Raw genomic sequence first — 21,735 nt, forward strand, 5'->3', positions numbered from 1 at the left:
TGAGACATTTGAACGGGTGTACCTTTAGGGTTTAGCTTGCGGATGGCTCTTTGTGCACAAAGCCAGCACTGGTCAAAATAGGTTTCATCATTATCTGCCTGTGCTTCAGGGGAGGCAAATAGGCCTTCACCCTTTAGAGTGTCTACCGGCTCAGGATTTTTTGCAGTTCTATTGCGTATGGCAAGGACTTCTGCTTCATTGTAGTAAAGAGCTTTCCAGGTGACGTAGTCGCCTGGTGGTAGAATAGCTTGGGCTAGATTTTTCTAATCTACAGGACAGTTTTGCTGGTAGGATAGATTTTCCAACAGCATCTGGGCATAGGGGCTGTCGAGGCCATCTTCTTGGACGGCCTTCCTGAGGTTTGAGATAGTTTTATGATCAGGGGGTACCAGGCATCAGGGCGCTCAGTACCGCGGTGCTGGTTTACAGGGAAGAGTTGGGGGGCAGAGAGAAAAGAGGAAGCACAGCAGCAGCTTCGAGAGGGGGTGGGGGCCTTAGCCTGCAGAGGGGCGGAGTTGTCCTGACTGTTGGGAGGAAATGAGGGAGGGCTCGCGCCAGGGGAAGTATCTAACCTGGGAGGAGCAGGCTCTTTGTTTCTGAGAAAGGCAGGGCGGTGGCTTCCAGGCTTCCGCTCTCAGAGGCTGAGCTGTTCCCGCCCTCGGGCTGGGCTCTCCAGCAGCACGTCTGTTTGGTTTGTTAGCAAGTCTGAGCTCTGTGCTGGACGAGGAGGAGGGGATAACTCTTGCCTAGTATGCTCTTGTGAGTTGCACTCAGTAAACCTGATTTTTTTCTGACCGGAACTTGGTTAGCAAAGGGTAAAGGGGCTCCCGCGAAGCATAGTGGGGGGGAGAATCGGTGCAGAGGTTGGGGGATTAAGGTCCCTGAGCAGCGGCGTTAGCTCTGAGGCCATCAGATCAGGGGGCCTGGGAGGAGGTTCATCTGGCGGCGCGCGGGAAAGACAGGCACAGATAGCGAGCAGTGCAGGGGTAAGGCCAAGCGGGAGAGTTGTGCCCTCATGCACCTCAGCAGAACAGACCCTTTTTAACAGTTTTGCCCAGGTGTGCAGGTTCCGGAGAGAGGCAGAAGAAAGCCATGGGTTACAGTGTACAATAAGATCCCAGTACTGATTGAGTTCCTTTTCTGAAGTTTTTATGCGTCTACTAGCTAGGAGAGCATGAAGCGCTCTTGCTCGCGGCGTCCTCGCGGAGGACGGGAGGTTGCCCACGATAGGGCAGGGGGTCCCTCACCCGATAGTGGCGTACGACGGCGTTCCCCAAGGTTCCTGATCCGCGGGACTGTCTGTAGGCCCCACGTTGGGCGCAAAATGTCGCGATTTGACACTGCGACCGTTCTTCACCGGACTGAGGCATCCCTCAGGCTGGTGGGCTCGAACTAGTTGACCCCGGGGGAGTGAGGACAGATACGGAGACTATGCACACTCCAGAGACAGGTTTCTGGACCAAGTCTAACTTTATTAAGTAGGAACAGCAATTTATAGTTCAGGGTGATAGGGAAGGGGGGCTAGATGGTATTAGATTGGCGGGGGTGAATATATGTCCAAACAAGAAGAGGGGTAAGCTATGGGGGACGGTTAGGTTGATCACGTAGGCTGAGCTTTTTCATGCCATACTGCCTGATTGGTGGGGATCAAACAAAGGGAGAGGGGCTCGGAGAGGAGGAAGAAGACGTGGTGTAGCTGGACAGGGCTTGGTTGCCATTCTGTCTGACCTCGTGGTCAGCGGCCATTCCATTTAGCTGTGTGGTTGCCTTAGAGACAGCGGGTTGGCAACTGATTAGCTATGCCTTGTCGGCTGTGCGCAGGGTGCTCTTGGGCCCTTTTATTCCTCCTACAAGAGGAGCTTCATACTTGCCCCTGTCCTGTTTAAATTAGCTGAAGTGCTCTAATTGGAGTAGGAAGACCTGCAGCTTTTGAGAATTTCAGGGATGTGCGATCACCAAGAACACAGCCCTCACACAGTGTGGCAGTTTCAGATTATTTTATGAATCTCAGAATGGGAAAGATTATGTTTGTCAAGGAAACAGTTCCTCTGGCATGCTACCCTTTGATTGCATTAAGTCCAGCTGAGTGACTTTGATTAGATTACATGTGAGATTAGGCTTTTGATTTGATTGTCAGTGGGCATTGCTTGGGCTGGGCCTTCAAACCCTTCTGGGTCTGATACAAATGGACTCACACAGACAGACACACAGGAAGAGAGAGCTCTGTCACTTTTTATCCTGCTGTGTGGCTGAAAGAAGGAGGCTCCTACACCTGACGCCCTGGAGAGATGAACCATTTTGCCTGAGAGCTTAGGGCTGAGGTTTGGAGGCAGCGCGGAGCCTGAGGTGGGAGGCCCTGAGCGACGGTGGCTGAGGTCAGGAAGAGCTGGTCCACAGGGCTCAGGAGGAGGAGGCCAGCGGAGCAGAGGCCAGGCAGCCCCCACCACCCTCTTCCTTCCACGTGGTAGCTGACTTGGTGAGAGGGAAGTTTGAAGTGGGCTCCTTAGGGCCGTGTAACTGTAAGCTTTTGCCCCAAATAAATACCCTTTTAAGAGTCAACAGATTTCTGATACTTTGCATCTGTAGCTAATGCACACAGGAACCTTTGAATTTTATCCTTAGGTCAGTGTATTAGTCAGCCAAAGGGGTGCTGAAGCAAAATACCAGAAATTGTTTGGTTTCTATGATGGGTATATATTTGGGGTAGGAGCTTACAGATACCAGACCATAAAGCATAAATTACTTTCCTCACCAAAGTCTATTTTCATGTGTTGGCGCAAGTTGGCTGCCGTTGTCTGCGAGAGTTCTGCGAGAGTTCAGGCTTCCTGGGTTCCTCCCTTCCAAGGGCTTACTTGTCTTCCCTCTGTGAACTCTTCCCAGGATTCCAGCATTAAACTCCAACATCGACACTCCAACATCAAAAACCCTTGACTCTGTTCTTTGCTATGAATTTTATCTGTGATCACCCACCCACCACGGTCCGGGGCACAATGCTCGATTGGCACAAGAGGTTTACATAATCACTTAATTAAATAAACCCATAAATCCAATATAGTCTAATGTGCCCAGAGGAGAAGATCAGGTTACAAACATAATCCAATATTTCCTTTTGGAATTCATCAGTAATATCAAATGCTACACTCCACCCTCTGAATTCTATAAAGACATTACAATATTCAAAGAAACCTTAAGTCAGTTACAATGCAAGTACCAAATCATATCACAGTCAATTTAAAGAAATACAGTTTGTCTTGGGGCAAAGCAACATCTGCTATAGACCTCTGAAACTTACAAAACAATTCATCTGCTTCCAATACACAAACGGATAGAAAGAGGATAAACATTTTCATTACAGTAAGGAGAAATCAGGAGGGAAACATGAGTCATGCATCCTCTACAGTTCAGTAAACCTGCAGGGAATCCTCCATTTGATTTCGATCTCAGAGTCATAATTAAGATGGTGGTTTCTTCTCCTTGGGCCATATGGGGCCCCACCCTTTCCACAGGCTTACCCAATGGCCATTTTCTTGGTTTCACCCTCATCAAGAATCTGTGTGTCAACCAAAGCTTCAGACTCTCACCCTCCAAGAGTGTTGGGGTGATTGCCACACCTTACCCTATCTTTGGGTTAGAGTCTCAATCCCCCTAGTACAGTGACATGAACACAATATTCCCCCTACTGTTTGGTATACAGGCTCAACCCTCTTGGAGCAACAAGTTGACCACCTGGCTTTCCCTAATCCACAGGGGACAGGTTTACCCCTCTCAGACCTGTGGGGTGCTGACCTTAACTGCACTAATCCTTGGGAAATGTGCCCCACCCTCTGTGCACCCTGGGGTGGCAAAACTCTCCCTAAACATTGGACAGAAACATCCACCCTCTTCAATGCTGGGGTAGACTCACCCTGTCTGTACATATGGGTGGGGTTCCTCTCTTGGCCCAAGGTGATGTCCTAATTCCAGACCTCAGCTTCCATGGTTTTCCTCTTATAGCTGTTTCTCCTTCTCTCTCCTTTTCATGTCCTCTTTATTCCAGGCTGACAGTGGTTTTGTTCATACAGCTCTCTCAAGAACCTTGTTGGTTTAGCATGCAGGAAGCAAGGGTCTAAGTCATCAGACAGTAAGACTTTGCACAAGCTCTCCTAGATAACTGCATTTTCAATCTTGATTTACCAGTTCCAAGTTTAGTTAAGTCCTCTAATGGGGCACTTTCATCTGGGAGCTTGATCTCCAGAGGCTTGGCATTTCCAGAATCAGTTTCTGTTTTCTTTGTGTCCGACAGTTCAGTCCTCAGCCTATCACTCTCATCTAGCATTTTGCTATAAGCTGCAAGCAGAAGCCAAGCCACATTCTCCAGGTTTACTTTGGAAATTTCTTCAGCTAAATGCCCAGGCTCACCATTTTAAAATTCTGCCTTCCATACAACATCAGGAGTTAATCTTGCTAAGTTCTCTGCAACTTTTAAACAAGAATTGCCTTTCCAGTTTCCAATAATAGTTTCATCATTTTCTTTGAAGTCATCATAAGAAGACTCTTGAGCATCCATATTGCTACCAACAGTCCCTTCAAAGCAATCTAGGCCTTTTCCATCAAACATCTCACCATTCCTTCAAAAAATACCCCTTATCCATTTATAAAATGGTTCCAGCTTTTCAGTAATTGCAAAAGCACTTCCCCACTCCTCAGTACCAAATTCTGTATTAGTCAGCAGAAGAGGTGCTGAAGCAAAATACCAGAAACTGGTTGGTTTTTATAAAGGGTATTTTTTGTGGGTAGGAGAGTACAGATACCAGGCCATAAAGCATAAGTTACTTCCCTCACCAAAGTCTATTTCCATGTGTTGGAGCAAGATGGCTGCTGACATCTGCGAGGGTTCAGGCTTCCTGGGTTCCTCCCTTCCTGGGGCTTGCTTCTCTTTCCTCTGTGTGCTTACTTCCTGGGGCTCCAGCTCAAGGCTTCAGCATCAAACTCCAACATCAAAACCACAACATCAAAAGCCCTCAACTCTGTTCTTTGCCATGCCTTTTATCTGTGAGTCCCTACCCACCGAGTCACAGGTACTCAATGCCCTGCTGACAAAAGAGGTTTACTTGATTACTTAACCTCTGATTCCAATATAATCTCATATGCCCAGAGAAAAAGACCAGTTTACAAACATCATACAATTTTCTTTTTGGAATTCTTCGATAATATCAAACTGCTACAGTCTAGAATAGAAAAGATATCACCATAATCATCAAGCATATATCTAGAATAGGATATGCATAAAGTACTTAATACTAATTAATGTCCTACCCAATGCATAACTTTCTCCTTGAGCTGCAGCTAACAGATTCAAGTTCCAGGTTTACAATATTTTACATGTTATCTCTCCACAGGAGAAGGCCATAATGCCAATTGTGTTTAAGTTCTACTCATAGTACTCTGGTAATTATTGTTCCTCCTGGTATGTCCTTCACACAGCCAGCATCCTGCAGCGCCATTGACCCTAGAGAGATGCTAGAATGGCAGGCTCCAGTATTCCACCTGGTGCTCTTCGGCACTATGAAACAAGTGCCAGTTTGGAAGCCATATCTGTTGTACATTTGGCTGCACCAAGCCATTGTTGGCTGCTGCAGGAGTTTGAAACCGCAACATAGTTTCCATTGACTTCAGGAGCACAACCAAAGATGTAGTAGATACATTTATTGTTTTAGGGGTCGGTGACAAACCTAGCCAATACACTTCAGTGACAAACCTGCAGTGTATTGAAGGCCTGGTTTGAATGCACAAGAGTTTGACAATGCTGAAGTCTATCTCTTGATTTTTATATGCTTTTTAAATACTTCCAATGCACTATGTTATGTATCAAATGAACATTTTAGCACTATGCTTCTTACTTTTACACTTTTACCATGAAGACGTTAATTAGCACGTATCTCATTTTAGCACTACAGGAAAAACTACTTCTTCCATTTTTTAAAAAATGAAAACTGAATGGAATCAAGGAAACTTTTCATTATTACCACTTGAATATGCACCTTGAGGTGACTTCCAGACAGGTTTCACTTTTATGAAGCTACTTTTTGCCATTAATATCAATTTAGGTTTCTAGTTAATAATGGCTTCATAGAACCAGGTATTTAAATGCTTCAGGTTGGAAGATGCGTTGGCAAACTCTTTGTAATTGACTGGTTAATTTACCTTAGATTATAATTAGCAACTAATGGAATTTACTTTATGAATTTAAAAGAGGTCAGATCTATGTTTCTTTAACTTAATTTCAGTAGATATGACATAGAATTTTCATTTGTTATTTTGGTATTATCACCCTGATATCTGAAGTTATATACTGAGCAAACAGGCAGACATGAATAGAGTTTGACACATAGAAACACAGGACTCACTGTTATAATTTTCATTCTGTTACAAAATAAGTTAGATAACATTTAAAAGATATTTTTGAAGGCTCTTTTAAATTACTCTCATTTGTGCTGTGACCATGCAGTTTTGCACAAGACTTTTGTTTCTTAATTAATGGCTTATAACCAAAATGTCCCCAATGCTTAAAGACAATTTTTCTTTGCTTCAGAACTTTATTTTTTGTTTTGACTTGAGCAGACCTTGAATGAACAAGAATAATTCTATGTATATTCACGGAGGCTATCAAAGCCTCAGGGAAACTGGTTTCTCTCATGAATTGCCACTTTTAGGAACCCCGACAGTGAAGGCAGGAGGCCTCCTTCACTTCCCAGTCTTCAGAGATAACAGGACTCTGGGGGCCGCTGGACTGGAAGAGTGGATGTTCAACCCTGAGGTTGAGAAATCCACCAGGCAGCAATTTAGGCTACACTTGGAGCCATGAGAGAAAGCAGGGTCACTAATAAAAGTAGAACAGGAGACAGGGAAGTCCCAAGTTTGCTTTCCCCTGAGCCAGAAGGGCAGATGCTGTTAAGCAAAGGCAAGAGTGAGGCTAGGCTTGAAGTGACCATAAATGAAGGTGAGGTCTGAGGTGAGGAGCCCCCGCTTCTCTAGACAGGGGGCTCAGGGTGGGGAGGCGCAGGCATGAGAGGACGTACAGTGACTCGAAAGACAACTGCGGAGACGAGGCGGATGGCGCAGGTCTACTTTATTGAGGAAGTACAAGCAGTTTTATAGAGTATGAAGATAGGGGATTGGTGGAGGGTGATTGGGTTCTGATAGGCTAGATTAGCTGTTGTTACCTTATAAGGGCATAGAAGCAGAACCCGTCTACTAGGCTGGTCAGTAGTTACTAGGGAGAGCGTAAATTTGAGAGGGCTGAGCTGGATAGCTCGCTGACAGGTGGAAGAGAGCAGGCGTGTCTTTATGAGGTAGGAGGCCCTGAGATTGGCCCAGACGGAGGTGGTGTGAGGGGGCTTGCGTGAGTTTCCCCTGCGGGGAGGCGTAGGTGCATACCTCGTCCCGAGGGGCCAACCAAGGGAGGTGTATTTCATGCCTCAGACCTCGGAGGCGGCCAGTTCTGAGAGCCAAACTTTTGCATGCTTGCCCTCAATTCCCCCTTTGTTTTCTTTTAAGGCTAGGGTGGAGATAGCCAGAACTCGCTGGTTCTGCTTTAACGCGGTTTAGGGAGGTAAAGACATGTCTGAACATTATGAGAAGAATAACAGCTATTAGGAAAAGGATACCATAGAAAATGAGATTGGCAGGGTTGAAAAATTGGGTGAACTTATTGAGTAGCTGACTGAGGAGGCTAATAGTAAATTCGGGGACAACGAGGTCATTAAAGGTTTCTATGTCATGCTGCAGAGAGAGGGTATAATTCCAAAAGGATTGGTTATAGGATTGGCAACACCGCCAAAGGCTATAAGTAAGAGAGCATCTGGGGGGGGAGTAAGAGAAACAGTGAGAGTTATCGATGTGGGTACGAAGGTGGGGTTGCATGGTAGCTGTAGAGAGCAGTTGCTTAGGATGAGTTGGGGGAAAACAAGGCTCTGCGGGGAAAGGGAAAGGAGTCCAGGAGGATGACAGACTGCCGCCCAGACCTCCATGGCCTGGCCTGTAGAGGCGAGTGAGAGCATAGCAAGCAGCAGGGCAACGAGGTTAGGAGCTTCCTTGGGCCGGTGGCTCTGGCTCTCCTATACAGGCGGATCAGGGCGGTGATGTCTGGAGCTTCATCTGACATGTTGAGGTGTTGTATCTGGTGTTGGAGAGCTCGCATTAGCCGGAGGTCCCTCCGGGACGGCTTCCATGGACCCTGACTGGGTAGGTTTGGTCTCTCCGGTTGCTGGGCGGACATTCCTTCCAGGGATCCAGATGGGCTGTGAGACGTTATCTGGAAAAATACAAGCAAACCCTCGTCCTTGGGTTAGAAGGGGGCTGGGTCCCTGCCAGTTGTTGGATTCTGGGTTCTTCCAATATACGAGGGGAAGAGGAGTAGATATTATAGAGGGCCCCCAATGCTTATGCATTGGCGAGAGGCCATTCTTGTCAAATGTCATCAGATTTAAGTGTATTAGGCATGAAGTTAATAGTTCATCTGGTGTAGCTTGGGGCTGTATACCCCTCTCTTTTTCAATGAGAACCTTTAAGCGATGGTGCGTATTTTCTACTATGGCTTGACCTTGTGGATTGTATGGGATGCCAAAATGGTGTGTGATGTTGTACGTTCTGATAAAATTTTGGAACTCTCTGCTAGTATAGGCAGGGCCATTGTCTGTTTTTAGGTCCCAAGGCACTCCCATGAACAGGATGGCTTGTCGCAGTGCCTTTATGCAGTGCCTAGCCTTTTCACTGGCCAAGGCTGCCGCATAAGTTAAATGAGAATAAGTATCTATGATGACATGTACATATTTTAGCCTAGCAAATGTTGGGATGTGGGTGACATCCATTTGCCAGCGTGCATTGGGCTTCAGGCCTCAGGGGTTAACCCCTTGAGGTTGTAGGGGTCCCAATGGTAAGAATGGTGCGCAGGTTTTGCAAAGGCGCACTAGGTGTTTGCATGTGTCTAAAGGTACATCAGGGAGTAAGTGCTTTAAGGACGCAGCTGAAAAATGAAAGCGCGCGTGCAGATTTTTTGCCTGACTGATGGGATCAACGGTCAATTGTTGCATTAGGAGTGCCAAGACTAAAGAGTCAACCAAATGGTTTCCTTCTGCTATAGCTCCTGGAAGTGAGGTATGACTTCTAACATGGCTGATATACCAGGGGTGATGTCTATGCTCCAGGGCCTTTTTTAGGTCAACCAGGGCTGCATCTAGAGGTGAGTCTGTGGGGAAGAAGGTGCAGTACGCTATGGTTTTACAAACCTGGCAGGCATACTGGCTGTCTGAAAATATGTTAAGTGGTTCCTGACTAAATGTTTGAAGGGTTGCTATGATTGCATGTAGCTCGCCCCTCTGGACTGAATTAGTTAACTTATAGGCCTGATATGAGGGTGTGCATTTGTTGGTTGTATATGCTACAAAGCCAAATCCACGTTTGGATGCATCAGTGAATACTACTGTGGCATGAGGAATAGGCGCTCCAGAGGGGAACGCATGGTTTTGTTCCATTAACTTTATGCCTGTAAGGCCTTGCAACAACTTGCTTGAAGGGTAATGTGTGTCAAAGTCCCCAGTATACTGTTCCTTGAGCACTTGCATGCTATAGTTCTCCTGCAAGAGGGTGGTAGTTTGTTCTTTATTTAATGGCCATATAATTCGTGCAGGTTCTACATTGTACCTTTGCCTACACAAAGTGACAAGGTCTGATGCCAAGGATATAAAGGCCTGTATTAGTGGCAGGAGCTTTGGAATGCGAGATTTAGACAAATGCACCCAAAGAAGAGGCCCATTTTGCCATAACACTCCCGTTGGGGTGCCTAGGGTTTTGAGGACTAGAGCTAAGATTGGTTCCTCAGGGTTATATCTATTGATAACTGCTTTCGACAAAGCCTGGGACACCTTTTCTATGGCTTGTTTGGCAGCCGGGGTGATTTTAATCTTTTTATGAATTATATTGGAAGGGTGTCCAGGTGTTTTAAGCAGCTGGAAAAGGGGGTCAAGGTCTTGTGTAGTGATAGGGATGGAGGTTCTAATCCAATTGATATGTCCGCAAAGCTGTTGCAGCTCAGTAAGAGTGAGAGCTTCCGGAGTCTCGAGTTGGGGTGATATGGGGTTTATATGGGAGGTTATTCGGTATCCAAGAAATGTGAATGGGGCTACCTTTTGTACCTTTTCTTCTTTGATGGTTAAGTTTATTTGTTGGAGGTTTAATTTTAATTGGTTTAGCCCTTCGATTAGCATTTCTTCTTCACTGTGAGTGATGAGGATGTCATCCATATAGTGGATGACGTAATATGAGGATCTAAGAGGTTCAATGGCCTGATTGACATAATTTTGGCACATTGCTGGACTGTTTCTCATACCTTGCGGTAACACAGTCCATAGATATCTAGCATTAGCCCCTTGATGATTGGGCAGTGGAACCGTGAAGGCGAACTTTTCGCGGTCATTAGGATGCAGTGGTATGGAGAAGAAACAGTCTTTGATGTCAGTAATAAGTATGTGGTATTTTTTGGGAATAGCTGACGGGTGAGGTAGCCCCAGTTGCGGGGAACCCATTGGTTGTATATGCTTATTTATCTCGCGTAGGTCATGGAGGAATCGGTATGCCTGTTTGTCTTTTTTGTGTATGACAAAGACTGGGGAATTCCATGGGCTAACAGAGGGTTCTATGTGTTTCAGGTGTAGCTGCTCTTGTACTAATAACTTTAAAGCTTCCAATTTATGAGATGGGAGAGGCCATTGCTCAACCCAGATAGGTTCCTCTGTGTCCCATTGAAGAGGAACAGGTTGAGGCAGTAAATTACGAGCAATGGAGCTTAGAATTGGGGGTGCTTCATAGACCCAGGGTGCTCGGTGGAGATGATAGCACCGCTTTGTTCGAGGATATCACGGCCCCATAGAATAGTAGGGAGTTCTGGCACAATGAGAGGCTGAAATAGCCCTTTGTGTCCATCTTCGTCCTCCCATGGAATTAATTTCCTAGTCTTTCGGGAGGGCACTTCCCCAGTGGCACCTTGTATGGGAGGACCCGGTATGGTTTCCCATAGGTGTTCATAACAAATGGGGAAACAGGAGACTTCAGCTCCGGAGTCAAGGGTGCCATGAAACCATTGCCCTCCACCTTTTCCTCCAACTTTTATGGCTAGAAGAGGTTTATTTTGGTGGATGGGGATGGACCACATTATGGCTTTGGTGGTTTGCGTGTGGGGGGGGGACCCCTTGGTTGTGGTGCTGGGGGGGGGGAACCCCTTGGTTGTGGGGCTGGGGCCTGCCCCCTTGGAAGTTTAAAGGCTTGCCGCTCTTATTTGTGCATGACCGGCAGTCTCTGGCCCAGTGATAGCCACGCCCACATCTTGGGCAAGGAGTGGGAGGCCCTGGAGGCCGATGGTTAGAAGGGCGGGGTCCTTGGGGGCAGTCGTGGGCGAAATGGCCCATTTCCCTGCATTTAAAGCAGCCTCCGGTAAGGGAGAGGGCCTCGGCCAGGGATGAGGCCAAGGTGTCGGCGAGGTTCTGGGTGGAATGGTTTATGGAGGTGGCTAGGGTGGTGGCTAGGACTTGGGTGGTTTGATCCAAGTCTTTGCACACCAATATCCATTCATGTATGTCTTTATCACGCACAGGCAAGATGGCCTGCTTGCAGGCCGAGTTTGCCCCTTCTAGGATAAGTTCCCTAGCGAGGGCTCGGCGGGCCTGATCATTTTCTACTTTTCGTTCACAGGCCTCTTGGACTCGCGAAATGAAGGCTGAGAAGTCCTCGTCCTGCCTTTGGGTAAGTTTAGCGAGACCATCAGTCTTAATAGCCGAGCAGCTTTGAAAGGCTCGCAAGGCAACCGAACGGCATTGATCCCAAAAGGCGGAAGGCGCCCAGGCGTATACCCCAGGGTTGGCAAAAGGCCCGGTGCCTAAGAAGGCCTCGGCCGGGAAGGGGACGCCGTTCTGCAGGTTGGTGACTGCCTGGAGTTTGGCTTGGTTCTGGAAATGTGCGCGCCAGTTGACAAATTGACCGGGAGTTAGGATGGCTCGGGCAACAGAGAGCCAATCGTAAGGGAGATTTAAGTGAAGAGAGATGTCATCGAGGAGCTGTCTGGCGTATGGGCTGCCGAGACCGTCCTCTTTCACTGCCTCCCTGAGGCGTTTGACCTCTGCGCGTTCGTGGGGGTACCAAGGGAGGGGGCGCTGTGGAGTTTGTTGGATGTTGAGGGGGAAGAGCTGGGGGAAGCCAGCTGAAGGCTGAGCGGAGCCGCTCAGGGCGGGCAGAGGTAAAGGCTCCTGACACATCATTTGGAAGTGCGCAGCGGGAAATGATGGGGAATTATTATTTGGCTGCGACTCGAGACTGGTGGGGAACGGCCAAGGGGCAGACATGGAGGAGCCGGCGTGCGGGTATGGGTTGGTTAGTCCTAGGCAGGTGCTAGCCGCCTGGGCGAACGGGATGGTTGCGGCGGCCCCACCCTGCGGACAGGGAGGGTGGGGGAAGTTGGGGACTTCCTGTGCTGCGGCAGCAGGAAGTTCAGGGTAGAGTGACGTAGCCGCTGCGGAGGGAGGTGGCGCCTTCCCCGGGAGAGGAGATGGGGGGTGGCCGCTTGGGTCCTTGGGCATGGCGAGCGGGGAAGAAAGCGGAAGTGCGCCATGTTTGGGCTCGGACGGGGAAGAAGGCGGAAATGCGCCATCTTGATGCTTAAGCGGAGGTGCCGATGGCTCAAGATTTTGCACTTTAGGAGAGAGCGCCTGCGGCTGCGCAGGCTCTAAGAGATTGTTAAGCTGGGACACAAGGGAGACGGAGTCGTCGTCCCTGTCGTCAGTGGGGTTGGCCTCCTCGCAGCTGTAAGCCGCAGTGGGAGGAGCGGCTCCTTGGAGGCAGGAGTGAATGGTGATGAGGGTAGGAATGAGGCCAGGAGGGAAACACTTATTTTCGTGCTCCATGGCAGAGGTGACCCGATCTATGAGCACACGATAAGTGTCTGGGTCCCAGAGGTTGGCGGTGGTAAGCCAGGGGTTAAAGGGAAGAAGGAGGTCCCAGAAGGTCTGAAGCTGATGGGCTGAGACTTTACATCTGTGGCAGTCTAAGAGGGTGGCAAGGGCCCGAACCTGCGGGCTTTGCTGCGAGGAGAGTGAGCTCCCCATGCTAGCTAGGGGAGGTGCACCCGGAGGGGTCCTTACCTGCTCCTGGATGACGGCGAGCGGTTGAAGCCAGGCCCCACGGGGAGCCCCACGTTGGGCGCCAAATGAGGTGAGGAGCCCCCGCTTCTCTAGACAGGGGGCTCGGGGTGGGGAGGCGCAGGCGTGAGAGGACGCACGGTGGCTCGAAGGACAACTGCGGAGATGAGGCGGATGGCGCAGGTCTACTTTATTGAGGAAGTACAAGCAGTTTTATAGAGTATGAAGATAGGGGATTGGTGGAGGGTGATTGGGTTCTGATAGGCTAGATTAGCTGTTGTTACCTTATAAGGGCATAGAAGCAGAACTCGTCTACTAGGCTGGTCAGTATTTACTAGGGAGAGCTTAAATTTGAGAGGGCTGAGCTGGATAGCTCGCTGATAGGTGGAAGAGAGCAGGCGTGTCTTTACGAGGTAGGAGGCCCTGAGATTGGCCCAGACGGAGGTGGTGTGAGGGGGCTTGCGTGAGTTTCCCCTGTGGGGAGGCGTAGGTGCATACCTCGTCCCGAGGGGCCAACCAAGGGAGGCGTATTTCGTGCCTCAGACCTCGGAGGCGGCCAGTTCTGAGAGCCAAACTTTTGCATGCTTGCCCTCAGCTTAGAATTTACACTTGCAAAAGTAGTTTTAGGCTAAATCTACCCAAACATAATTTCAGTTATTATCCTTCTGCTTCATTATATAAAGGCATCTATAAATGATCTTAACTCTTAGTTACAGTTTCTAGTAAGTTTTTACTTTAAGGTGAATTGGCACCTTTATTAACTAAGTCACAAGAATTTTATTAGTAATAACTTTGTGAAGTTTCTCTGCTTTTCTAGCAGTTGAATTAATTCCACTTGTGATTTATGCATTAAATCCACTAGCAAGCCTGTATTGACATTTAAAGACTCATTTTTAGGATACCATTCACTGTTACCCAATTTGTAACAGGTGAATCCCAAATCTGATTTCCTAGGCATAAGAAAACTGACAAAGAGAAACATGGATTTCAAAGTTCAACACAAAGCTAAGTACAGATTAAAACAGAAGAGAGAATTTTGTACCTTTAGCATTTCTAGGAACACTTTGATTTTAATGCATGGCACATGAGGTTTTTCATTTTCCAGCAGAGGTTTGGTAATGAGTCTGGATCTTGATCTCTGTTCATACTTTTTATAGGCCCAACCGAGTTTAAACTGACAAGTTTGAGGTTTATTTCCTCATTTCTTTAAGGAGACACAACACAAGGTTTCTGGACCTCAGATCTACCTGTTCTTTTTTCTTATACTTGTTGAACTGGGATTCAGGGTCCTACACAGAGGCTACTCTTGGCTATGCTGTGGTCACATGGACCAGCAGTAGGCAGAATTTCCTGATTCCTGAAGAGACTCCTATGGTGAGTTTGCTTGTTATGCTAGAGGTTGCATCCGTTTTTTCTGGAAAGATAGAGGCTGCACCTATTATGCAAGGAAGAATGAAGAAGCACCGTTTAGTCGACCATTCTGGTGTTGCAGAGTCCTAGTCTGATTAAATGTTCACTGCTCCACATAATTTGGAGCTGAAGCTTTGTTCCTAGCATCCTGAGAATTTGAATTTTCAGAGCCTGCCTGGCCCACAAGCACCCTTGTGGATGACTTAGGTCTTGGGGGATATCTGACTCCAGATATTAGATCTATGTGCCCAAGCTGAGTTGGTGGGAGACTGAGCAGTTACCCCAAATCAGAGTACCTGAGATGTCTGTCTCAGGATATTTGGCTGCCCTCTGAATGGATGCACCCAAGGAATGGGGGTGGTTCAAATTACTGCTCTGGTCCTTGGCATCCCTACATTCCAGGGTCTGAGACTGACTGCACTGTTACCCAAGCAGAAGTTCCTGAGTTAAATCTCAGGAAACGTTTGACTGCTCTCTGAATCGAAGCACCCAAGGCTACAAAAGTCTTGAGGAACATTCAGAGTTACTTCTCTGGTTCTCACCATCCCAGGAATCAGAGACCCTGCTGCTGGGCACTTCTGGGGCTGTCCTGGACTTGGAAGACTAATTAAATAGATCAGATGCTCTGCAAGCTGAATACTGCTCCCTCCTTGGAGAAGGGCCAGAAAGCTTCTTCCTTCCATCCTTCTAGAAGTCTTAGATGCAGTTCTAGTTTTACGACTTTACTGTCTGATAGTTTCCCAGTTAGATCAACCATCAAAAGGCCATTAAGTGATTAGAGATTAATTGTTCCAGCTAACAATCCTTGGGATCCTGAGGCAATAGCTTCCTTGCTCGCAAAAGCATTTTCCCAGTTTCACAGTTTTTAAGACATTCCAAAGCATTCTAATACACACCTGTAAAGAGAACTTCAGTAGCAAGAAGTAGGAAGGTAAAATATGGGTAAAGGTTAATTATGCAATGGTATCCTGGTCTGTGATCCTCCTGGGGAAGGGAAATTCCATGGCATCCATTTTGGCTCTGCCCACCCCTTCTTAGAAAAGCCGGCCTGCAAAGGCATGGACCCGTGACCCAGCCCTCACTCTTCGTCACTGCCATGCACCCCCTACGGGAGAGTACAGGTGAAGGCCATGGTTGCTAGCCCTGAAGGAAGAGACAACGGCTGCTAAAAGGGATTCAAAGGTGAGTGCTACTTGGTGTGTGGGAACCTCTTACAGTTTTTAATGTAACATTTTTTATGTTTTATGTATTTTTAAAAAATAGAGTTTAATTTAAAAAAAACAGTTATTAGAAGTATTAGCTCTTAGGTGGTGTGGTGGGGGTCATGTGATTTTGTAGTACCTCTAAAAACAAGTGAAAACATCAAAATGAATGTGTGAAAGTGAAAAAAGAAAGGGATTGAAAGAGTGGTTCAGTGAGCCCCTGTCCTGTGCCCTAGCCCTCCTTACTGGACTCAGATCTAAGAGCCTGGATCTTGATGCACAGCCCAGATGCAGAGAATTCCCATGCCCCAGCCTCTTTCTCCTAGGGTTACATCCTACGGGGGCTCAAATGTGGACCTGTTTAAAATGGAGAACCAAAGGAAGGCATTAAACAGGGTGTAGGCCAAGTTTCACGCACCAACAAGCTCCTGGCTGGCTCACCAACTATGTTACCACATTTGTTTCAGTCTTGACTATGCTGCAGAAATGAATTTCAAGAGCACGCCAGGTGAGTTAGGCCAGTAATTTATTCAGGGAGGGAGGGACAAGAAATGGGAGAAAATGACAGATCAGGGGTCCCAGGCAGAGAGGAAGGGGCTGAAAAGTGATCAAGAGGGCTGATTTACAGACAATTCCACATTATAGGTTGTAGATCCCAAGGTTTATTTGTGTAGTGATCCAAGTGGGGGAGAAGGAAATCAGAGTCAGGGTCCAGAGACAATAGAGAGAGCTTAGGCCTCATGCCCGCTTTTTGAACTGTTGGTATTCCACCTCTTTGCTAACGCCAGGGGAGGAGTTCCAGCTGTTTACCATTTTGATTGCTTATTTCTCCCATCAGTCTCCCAGGAGGGCCCAATGATCAAGTCCTTGGGGAATATCTGGGGCTTCTCCTGGCTTCTGGAGGAAGTCTTTTTATGAGTGGCAGACTCTTGGGGGGGGGGGTCATCCAGCAGCCATCTTGGGGTTATTGATGTCCATGTGGACTTCTTGCCAGATTCCAGATCCATCTATTGATTCCCTATCTTATTAGCCAAATTCATTAAAGATTAAATGCATATACAAACCCTCAACACTGTTGCAAGTATCTCTGAACATGGCCCTTCAAGCAATGAAGCCTGACTGTCACTGTGGGCCCTAAGGGGAGGAGAAAAGAGGTATTGAATACATGGAATCAATGTAACTATGTGGACAATAGACACGTTCCATAAGATTACGCAAGGATGGATATAAGACATGTTAAATTACACTGAAAATACATAGGGGCTGATAGGTTAAAACGTAAATCATAATGTAAAACATAAGATAACTAAAAATTTAGAAAATTGTATAGTCTAAAATATAAACCACAATGTAAGTCCAAATGTTACCTTGTTTGAAAGCTGTTGTCTCAATATCTGTACATCAGTTTCAGTAAATATAGTATGAATATTTAAAAGGTTATTGCTGTGGAAGGGAAAAGGGTTTTATGTTGGATATGTGGGAGTACTGTATATTGTATATATGAATTACTGTGATCCAAAACTTTTGTGAAGATAAGCTTAATAATTAGGAAAAGAAAAAGAAAAAAAAAGGACATAGACACTGTGGAAAAGACAGAAGAAATTGCCTTGCCAATTTGCATATAGGGCAACACTTATTGCAGTGATGGAAGGCAAAATATCAAAAACAAAACTTTTGCATTTTTAAATGTTTTGATACCCCAATTAATTTTAACCTTAATTTTTCTAAATTAATATGTATTCTATATCTAACCTTTAAACTCATCACTGTATTCCATTTTATTTTTAGTGGAACCTGGCAATATACTGGGCTTCATTTTTGAAGAAGTTTTGGTTCAAGAGAGGTTCAACAATGGCAGGGAGGAATACTGGTGTGGGATGTTATTGACAGGGGACATATGGTTGGCAGGGAGTTCTCCAGGGCATATATCCAGGGTACATAAAAATGTTTGGATATTTTCATAGTGGTTACAATTAAAAACAACAACTGAGGGAGTGCTGAGTTCCTAGCTAGGGGAGCTCTATCACAGTCCTTAAAGGAACAGCAACAATCCCCCAAGTGCAATGGCAAAGACCAAAAAAGAAGGAAGATCCAACAATGAGCCCTTGATATTAATGACTATGCTTGTAAGCCTGGGCACCTGAAATAAGAACAAGGCCTAGAGCTGCAGTGTGCCTAAGAGTTACCTCCTGAGAGCCCCTGTATTGCTCAAATGTGGCCAGTCTCTAAGCCAAACTCAGCATGTAAATGCATTGCTTTCCCCCCAGCGTGGGACATGACTCCCAGGGATGAGCCTCCCTGGTGCCAAGGGATTACTACAAAGTACCAGCTGATGATGTAACTAGAAAATGACCTTGAATAAAAGGGTCATCTCGGACCAGCAGAATATCTCAGTCTACACTTAATACCAGGAGTTAAAAATGCTTTTTGACCTGAATAAAAGGGGAAAATGGAAAGGACAAATGAGTCTATATGGCTATGAGTCTCCAAAAACAGCCGGGAGGTTATCAGAGGGGTTGCCCTTATGCACACCTCAGCAGAGTCCCAGAGACAGATAAAGTAGATACAACCCCAGGTATCAGTTCTTCTGAGGGCTACAGAGACCCACAGGTTCTATGGTCATGGCAGATTGAGTTCAGTGCCATGTCGTTGGCCCTACTTTGGAGTTTGTGTTTCTGTGTCATGGAGCTGGACTCAGATGTGATCTTTGTCCACAAGCCTCTCCTGTTACTTTTACCAGAACTGTAGTTGGTGCTGGGGTTTAATGTATACCCAGGGAATCTGAATCTCTGGACTGACCATGTGATAGCCAGGCCCTGAACCTCAGCAGACTTGCAACTCTTACACTCTGGTTTATTGGACTTATCCCACTCAGCTAACATGGAGGTGAAGAAGATCAACCACCACACCAGGGAGCCAAGAGTGCCTACAACTGAAAGCAGGCGAACTGCATCCAGCATCCATGTGGAATCTCAGCCCCCTCTTGATATAGATGTGGAGTGGACACAAGCATTCTAAGGTCCATAGGATGAAGGAATAGAGTATGGATTAGAGTGGACTTACTGATATTCTATTCATGAATTATTGTGATTAGTAATTGAAGAAAATGTGGCATTGCTGTGGAGAAAGTGGCTGTGGTGGCTGCTGGGGGTAGGGAGTGGGAGGAAGTGATGTGATGTGGGGGCATTTTCGGGGGTGGAGTTGTCCTGGGAGGTGCTGCAGGGAAAGTTACTGGACATTGTATGTCTTCCCATGGCCCACTGGATGGACTGTGGAAGAGTGTGGGCTATGGTGTGGACCATTGACCATGAGGTGCAGCGATGCTCAGAGATGTATTCACCAAGTGCATTGAATGTCTCATGATGATGGAGGAGGTTGTTGTTATGGGGGGAGGAGTGGGGTGAGGGGGGTGGAGGGTATATGGGGACCTCATATTTTTTGAATGTAATATTTTTTAAAAAAATAAATAAATTGAGTAGAATTTGGAAAAAAAAAGTTAGAAAAAAATCAATGAGGGATTAGATGTAGCTCAAGTGGTTGGTTTCCTGCTTCCCATAGATGAGGTCCTGGATTCAATCCCTGTTACCTTCTAAAAACAAAATAAAAAAATGAAATAAACCAACTCTCAAAAAAAACCCAAAAGAGTCATAACTTAAGATTTGATTTGGCAGACAGAATATCGAAATTATTCATGTGGTTTGTAAACTTATTCTAATGAGGTCATAGGTCTTTGTGAAAAATACTTAGCTCCCTATTAAACCAAAGTGATAATAAAAAAGTAAAAATGTAAAAAAAAAAAAACAAAATAACCAAGTCTCCCTAAACCTTGGCCAGATCCAGCCCCTGCACAGGGTGCTGTGAGAGCCCCAGGCACCCTGAGTCTCATTGCAGAGTTGGGGAAACCGAAGCCTGCACAGCAGGAGGCTCCCCAAGGCCCCAGAGCTCGGGGCCTGCTCACCGCGACCCGGGCCCACGCGGGAGGCTCCCTGACCCCCAGCACTCGTGGAGGCTCAGGGTCAGCGCCCAGGCACCTGGCCTCGCGGGAGCCCCAGGGGTGCGGGCCCCCCCATAGGCCTGGCTCCTCGCAGGCTTCCAGGGGAAGGAAGGAAGGGGCAAGGGCGTGCAAGGCCTCCAGCGGCACACTGGGGGCAGGGGCAGGGGGCTTGGATCACCTTGCCTGGACACGGGACAGGAGGGGCCACCAAGAGCCGAGTGACCAGCCAGGCCCTCCTGCCGGGCACAGCGTGAGGCCTCAGAGCTGCCCTCTGGGTCGTGGCACCAAGTCTGGGGTCAGGAGGACACTCGGGCGACGGGGAGGCCAGCTTCGGCTGCCCAGGCGGGGACACCCCTGCCCCTTGAGGCAGTGAGGGCAGCTCGCAGGTGGAGCGGGGTGTGGGGTCCGGGAGGGGGCGAGAGCAAGTCCCAGCTCTGCAGCTCAGGGCAGCCTCAGTCCCCGCCCACCAGAAACCAAGGAAGCCTCCCAGTCTGTTAGGAAGTCCCCTGAGGCTGTCCCTGGATCACAGTTCCTTTCAGTCTACGAAGAAAGAATAACCAAGGCAGGCTGTTGGTGCCCCTCACCCAAATCCAGGAATAGCAGGGAGCAGCTGGGGGCTGGGGCACTGGAGAGCTGGGGGGAGCCCCGGGGAGCAAGAGGAAGGATGCCTGCCAGTCGTCCTGGTCTCAGGGGGGCAGCTCCATTGCTGTCCCCAGCCCCACGGTGACCCCTCACACGCAGCCCCGCAGGCCCTGCTCAGCCAGGCACAGCCGCCCGCAGACCCCACATGCGCCCCCCACGGCTCTAAGGACCCTCTGCGTAGCACTCCCCCGGCCCCCCACTGTCCCCACCCACCCTCCTGAGCACCCCCCCTCCCCCTAGAACCCTCCACGCTCCCTCTCCCACCCACCCTGTGAAGGAGGGGGGCCCTGGGTCTCCCGTGGCTTCCCAGAGCTGCAGGTCAGTGCACTCCAAGGGCTTGCAGGTGGCCGTGGCCAGTGCCCCAGCTGGGCCTCCCTGGGGCCCGTGGGGTGTCAGGGGCTCCTCTGCACCTCTACTGCTCACACCCGGAGGCTGCTCGCCACCCCCGAGGTCAGAGGTTCAGGGCAGGACTGGGTCTTCTAGGAAGTGACCAGCCCCACAGAGGAAACCACCCAGGACCAAGTTAGGGTGCAGCCAAGGGGGTGGCGGGAGAGCAGGTCCCAAGGACGCTGAGCCACGTCCAGGGACCTCTTTAAGGGACTGTCTGCCAAGGTCAGGACGGACGGGTCAGGCGGAGGCAGCCTGGGGGTCCACCCTGCATGGCAACGCCCTTAGGGAGCTGGGCCGGGAGAGGGTCCCTGCGCCCCCTCTGCCCTTCGGGGCCTGTCCCCCAGAAGGCCCTCCCTGCTCTGGCCCCTCACGGTGCAGGAGAACCCACCTCACCTCCAGCCCAGGGCCCCACGGGTCAGCTTAGGTCCTGCCACCCCCCCCGCGGTCACGGAGCGTAGGTGGCCCCCACCTGCTGAGCTGTGTGTCTGAAGGTGGTTCCTTCATGTGGGAAATGAGGCCCAGCACCCTGGCAAGGAGCTGCCCTGGGGACAGGAGGGGTCCCGAACCGCCTGCACAGTGTGTCTGTGGGACAGGGTAATTGACCCCCAAAGGGGACGCCCACACCAGGGCAGCTTCCCCCCACATTTGTCAGTGCTCCCCCATCTGGAAGACAAAAAGGCGTAGCCAAGGCTGGGACTTGAGGAGTATTTATTGCCCCAATTCCCCTCTTCCCCGTTGGAGAAAACCCAGGAGGTCACTCATCCGTTGTCCTGAAGGCAGCTGACTCGTCCGGGGGAGGCACCCGTGGGTCCCATCAAGGCTCCGGAGCCGTCGCTGTGGTCTCAAGCCCCACCGAGAAGCTTGACCACCATGAGGAGGGTGGACTTGTTCCTGATCTGATAGTACTTCAGGGTCTTCTCTGACTCCAGACGTT

The 21,735-nt window shown here is 48.5% G+C and overlaps 1 long non-coding RNA gene across 1 annotated transcript; it reads left to right on the forward strand.

The window, feature by feature from the left end:
* The first annotated feature begins 647 nt into the window (after positions 1-647).
* On the forward strand, positions 648-19,785 carry LOC131279091 (uncharacterized). Its single transcript, XR_009186417.2, has 4 exons — positions 648-759; positions 11,725-11,775; positions 15,612-15,755; positions 18,651-19,785. It is a non-coding gene; the product is annotated as an uncharacterized lncRNA (long non-coding RNA).
* Positions 19,786-21,735: the final 1,950 nt, after the last annotated feature.

Source organism: Dasypus novemcinctus, chromosome 7 (assembly GCF_030445035.2).
Source record: "Dasypus novemcinctus isolate mDasNov1 chromosome 7, mDasNov1.1.hap2, whole genome shotgun sequence".
NCBI classification, from domain to species: Eukaryota; Metazoa; Chordata; class Mammalia; order Cingulata; family Dasypodidae; genus Dasypus; species Dasypus novemcinctus.